Below are 6000 nucleotides of genomic sequence, written 5' to 3' on the forward strand. Positions count from 1 at the left end.
ATTTGAAGAGTTTCAGTCAGGTTTTAGAATTCATCATAGTACAGAAACAGCATTAGTGAAGGTTACAAATGATCTTCTTATGGCTTCGGACAGTGGACTTATCTCTGTGCTTGTTCTGTTGGACCTCAGTGCTGCTTTTGATACTGTTGACCATAAAATTTTATTACAGAGATTAGAGCATGTCATAGGTATTAAAGGCATTGCGCTGCGGTGGTTTGAATCATATTTGTCTAATAGATTACAGTTTGTTCATGTAAATGGGGAATCTTCTTCACAGACTAAAGTTAATTATGGAGTTCCACAAGGTTCTGTGCTAGGACCAATTTTATTCACTTTATACATGCTTCCCTTGGGCAGTATTATTAGACGGTATTGCTTAAATTTTCATTGTTACGCAGATGATACCCAGCTTTATCTATCCATGAAGCCAGAGGATACACACCAATTAGCTAAACTGCAGGATTGTCTTACAGACATAAAGACATGGATGACCTCTAATTTCCTGCTTTTAAACTCAGATAAAACTGAAGTTATTGTACTTGGCCCCACAAATCTTAGAAGCATGGTGTCTAACCAGATCGTTACTCTGGATGGCATTTCCCTGATCTCTGGTAATACTGTGAGAAATCTTGGAGTTATTTTTGATCAGGATATGTCATTCAAAGCGCATATTAAACAATATGTAGGACTGCCTTTTTGCATTTACGCAATATCTCTAAAATCAGAAAGGTCTTGTCTCAGAGTGATGCTGAAAAACTAATTCATGCATTTATTTCCTCTAGGCTGGACTATTGTAATTCATTATTATCAGGTTGTCCTAAAAGTTCCCTAAAAAGCCTTCAGTTGGTTCAGAATGCTGCAGCTAGAGTACTGACGGGGACTAGCAGGAGAGAGCATATCTCACCCGTGTTGGCCTCCCTTCATTGGCTTCCTGTTAATGCTAGAATAGAATTTAAAATTCTTCTTCTTACTTATAAGGTTTTGAATAATCAGGTCCCATCTTATCTTAGGGACCTCGTAGTACCATATTACCCCATTAGAGCGCTTCGCTCTCAGACTGCGGGCTTACTTGTAGTTCCTAGGGTAAGAGTAGAATGGGAGGCAGAGCCTTCAGCTTTCAGGCTCCTCTCCTGTGGAACCAGCTCCCAATTCAGATCAGGGAGACAGATACCCTCTCTACTTTTAAGATTAGGCTTAAAACTTTCCTTTTCGCTAAGGCTTATAGTTAGGGCTGGATCGGGTGACCCTGGACCATCCCTTGGTTATGTTGCTTTAGACGTAGACTGTGGGGGGGTTCCCATGATGCACTGTTTCTTTCTCTTTTTGCTCCGTATGCATCACTCTGCATTTAATCATTAGTGATCGATCTCTTTTTCCTGGTTCTTTCCCTCAGCCCCAACCAGTCTCAGCAGAAGACTGCCCCTCCCTGAGCCTGGTTCTGCTGGAGGTTTCTTCCTGTTAAAAGGGAGTTTTTCCTTCCCACTGTGGCCAAGTGCTTGCTCATAGGGGGTCGTTTTGACCGTTGGGGTTTTTCATGATTGTTGTATGGCCTTGCCTTGCAATGTGGAGCGCCTTGGGGCAACTGTTTGTTGTGATTTGGCGCTATATAAGAAACAAGTTGATTGATTGATTGAATAGAGCTCTGACTCTTTGTCAGCTTGGCTACAGTGCTGAAAAGAAACCTGGGGTTGTTCTTATTTTCTTCAATTAGTGATGAGTAGTAAGATGTCCTAGCTTTATGGAGGGCTTTTTTTATAGAGCAACAGACTCTTTTTCCAGGCTAAGTGAAGATCTTCTAAATTAGTGAGACGCTATTTCCTCTCCAACTTACGGGTTATCTGCTTTAAGCTGCGAGTTTGTGAGTTATACCACAGAGTCAGGCACTTCTGATTTAAAGCTCTCTTTTTCAGAGGAGCTACAGCATCCAAAGTTGTCTTCAATGAGGATGTAAAACTATTGACGAGATACTCTATCTCACTTACAGAGTTTAGGTAGCTACTCTGCACTGTGTTGGTACATGGCATTAGAGAACATAGAAGAATCATATCCTTAAACCTAGTTACAGCGCTTTCTGAAAGACTTCTAGTGTAATGAAACTTATTCCCCACTGCTGGGTAAATGTTATTAAGAAATGATCAGACAGAAGGGAGTTTTCAGGGAATACTGTTAAGTCTTCAATTTCCATACCATAAGTCAGAACAAGATCTAAGATATGATTAAAGTGGTGGGTGGACTCATTTACATTTTGAGCAAAGCCAATTGAGTCTAATAGATTAAATGCAGTGTTGAGGCTGTCATTCTCAGCATCTGTGTGGATGTTAAAATCACCCACTATAATTATCTTATCTGAGCTAAGCACTAAGTCAGACAAAAGTTCTGAAAATTCACAGAGAAACTCACAGTAACGACCAGGAGGATGATAGATAACAACAAATAAAACTGTTTTTTGGGACTTCCAATTTGGATGGACAAGACTAAGAGTCAAGCTTTCAAATGAATTAAAGCTCTGTCTGGGTTTTTGATTAATTAATAAGCTGGAATGGAAGATTGCTGCTAATCCTCCGCCTCGGCCCGTGCTATGAACGTTCTGGCAGTTAGTGTGACTCGGGGGTGTTGACTCATTTAAACTAACATATTCATCCTGCTGTAACCAGGTTTCTGTAAGGCAGAATAAATCAATTGATCCGATTGGCGTAACCGGGTGTCATTACTGCCGACGTGAATTACAATCTTACCAAATTTACACTTAGCCTTAGCCAGCAGTTTCAAATTTCCTTCAATGTCGCCTGCTCTGGCCCTCGGAAGACAATTGACTATGGTTGCTGGTGTCACTAACTTCACATTTCTCAAAACAGAGTCGCCAATAACCAGAGTTTGATCCTCGGCGGGTTTGTCGCCGAGTGGGGAAAAACGGTTAGAAATGTGAACGGGTTGGCGGTGTACACGGGGCTTCTGTTTAGGGCTACGCTTCCTCCTCACAGTCACCCAGTCGGCCCTGCTTTCCCTGCTCGGGATCTGCCAGAGGGAAACTAACGGCGGCTAAGCTACCTTGGTCCACACCGACTACAGGGGCCTGGCTAGCTGTAGAATTTGCCACGGTGCGGAGCCGAGCCTCCAATTCGCCCAGCCCAGGCGAATGCTTTAAAATGGACAAAAAGCAGAGACGTGTGGAAGAAAACGGAAAACAACCATCAAAATGGATAGAAGAATAACCAGAATGGCAAAGGCTCACCCATTGATCAGCTCCAGGATGATCAAAGACAGTCTGGAGTTACCTGTAAGTGCTGCGACAGTTAGAAGACGCCTGTGTGAAGCTCATTTATTTGCAAGAATCCCCCGCAAAGTCCCTCTGTTAAATAAAAGACAGCAGAAGAGGTTACAATTCGCCAAAGAACACACCAACTGGCCGAAAGAGAAATGGAGGAATATTTTGTGGACTGATGAGAGTACAATTGTTCTTTTTGGGTCCAAGGGCTGCAGACAGTTTGTGAGACAACCCCCAAACTCTGAATTCAAGCCACAGTTCACACTGAAGGCACTGAAGCATGGTGGTTCAAGCATCATGATATGGGCATGTTTCTCCTACTATGGTGGTGAGCCTATATCGCATACCAGGTATCATGGATCAGTTTGGATATGTCAAAATACTTGAAGAGGTCATGTTGCCTTATGCTGAAGAGGACATGCCCTTGAAATGGGTGTTTCAGCAAGACAATGACCCCAAGCACACTAGTAAACAAGCAAAGTCTTGGTTCTAAACCAACAAAATTAATGCCTCACAGATGTGAAGAAATCATGAAAAACTGTGGTTATACAACTAAATACTAGTTTAGTGATTCACAGGATTGCTAAAAAAAAGCAGTTTGAACATAATAATTTTGAGTTTGTAGCATCAACAGCAGATGCTACTATTATTGTGAACACCCCCTTTTCTACTTTTTTTACTAATTGCCCAATTTCATAGCCTTAAGAGTGTGCATATCATGAATGCTTGGTCTTGTTGGATTTGTGAGAATCTACTGAATCTACTGGTACCTTGTTTCCCATGTAACAATAAGAAATATACTCAAAACCTGGATTAATCTTTTTAGCTACATAGCACTACTATTATTCTGAACACTACTGTATATGTTTGGACACTGAAATACAGTGCAGCAGATAAGTGAAACAATCATGCAAATGGTGATAAAAGCATCAAATTCGGCAGAAATACTCCTTAGACACTCCTCTTTTGAAAAAGCTGATTGGCCACTTGACTTTTCAACCGGGGGTCAATTGAAGAATTACAAAGAGGTCAAAATTAAAAGATGCTCCAATCATATTGAAAAATATTCCACATTATTTGTCTGATCATAAAGATTCCAAAAAGGTATAGTTTGGACTATCTGTGACTGAATTCTATGGAGTTACGGGATTAAAAACAGCAAGAAAGGTGACAAAGGTCAGTGTCATTTAGTAAAAGGTCAAAGTTGCTCCAATTTTGTTAAAAAGTGATGCAAATTATTGGTTGAGCTAATAGGATTAATAAATGGTGTTGACAGTGTTGAATGCTTGGTCTCCAAAGTAAAGGTCAAACAAGGTCTACATTTATTGCATTCTATGACATGTGACATATGTTACCTCATAACATGATAAATAAGGATGACACATGGTCCAAACTATTCCTTTTTAAAACCATGTTAACTAGTAATTTGCATCTCCCCATTTATTCCAGTTAGGTGTCAAGGGAGCTGGAGCCTATATCAGTGATCATTATGCAAAAGGTGGGCCACCTTGGACATGCAGCCAGTTCATCGAAGGGCCACCTATGGACAACAAACACACGATTGTTTGCAATATTCAATATATAGTTTCCAGTTCACCCTACCTGCATGTCTTTTGAAGTGGGAGGAAGCCAGAGCACCTGGAGGGAACTCACTCAAACATGAGCAGAACATAAAATGCAAGCTCCATACAGAAATACCAGGTGGGAAGGGACCTCAAGACCTTCTTGCTGTGAGCAACAGTGCTAATCACAAAGTCGCTGTCCTGCCCAGAGGTATGTTATCTCATTATTTCACTGAGAAGTTCAAAGATAAAGGTCTACAGTTGATTTCAAGTGTTCCATAATCCATGGAGTTCAGTTAGGTCTGGGAGCATGTACTGTTACTACACATCGCATCATTCAACCATACTACAAAGTCACCCCAGAACCTAGATGGAACCCCTCAGGCAGGTATCGCACCCCTCCCAACCTCTTAAAAAATAATCTATCTCCAGTCAGTCAGGTAAAACTTGGATGTCCACTTTGACTTCTGGAGATGCTGGGGCCCTCAACACTGAGGCATCAGTTTGAGTTGATCAATCCTTAAGAAGTACGAAGAGTGGAAAAGTATCTCGAGTAATCTGCCCTCAAAAAGTGGATTGTGCATTACAGTGTGACTATCGGGGAAAGCCACCAAAGCACCCACAACTGTGAAAGTGTTACAAACTTCAGCGTCTCTGATTGGAGAAACTGCATCCAACAACTTTTGGCTGTTATTTCACCCCGTCATCTTAACCTAAACAGGTAAACTACTGACTGCCCAACTGGTTTTGGACCCTTCAAAAAATGTGAAAAGAGCTGTAAGTCATATATCGTTTTCCAGACTTCGATGGAATTCCTCTCAAAGTCTACACTCAAAGCTCATATTCATTACTTGCTTTCAGCTCTAATATCCTGTGATTGACAGTTCAATAACATAACATAGTCAGTGTTCAACTGTGTGTGGACCTCCCTGTGCATTATGTCGTAGCCTTGTGTTATGACATTTTAGTGTTTTAAGCCTCTTGCCATCCTACATTTTCTTGTCTCACTCTGTCCATGAATAGAACACGTTAAATTAAAGCGACACAACACCGGTGAACCATAGGGAACTGGCGTCAGAAATGTTCACATGCAGTGCCAAAAGTCTGACTGACTGTTTATGTCCAGGAACCGCTCCAGGTCCACTCGGTCAAACCATCCGTTGACTTTGATTT

Source organism: Thalassophryne amazonica, chromosome 12 (genome assembly GCF_902500255.1).
Source record: "Thalassophryne amazonica chromosome 12, fThaAma1.1, whole genome shotgun sequence".
NCBI lineage: Eukaryota > Metazoa > Chordata > Actinopteri > Batrachoidiformes > Batrachoididae > Thalassophryne > Thalassophryne amazonica.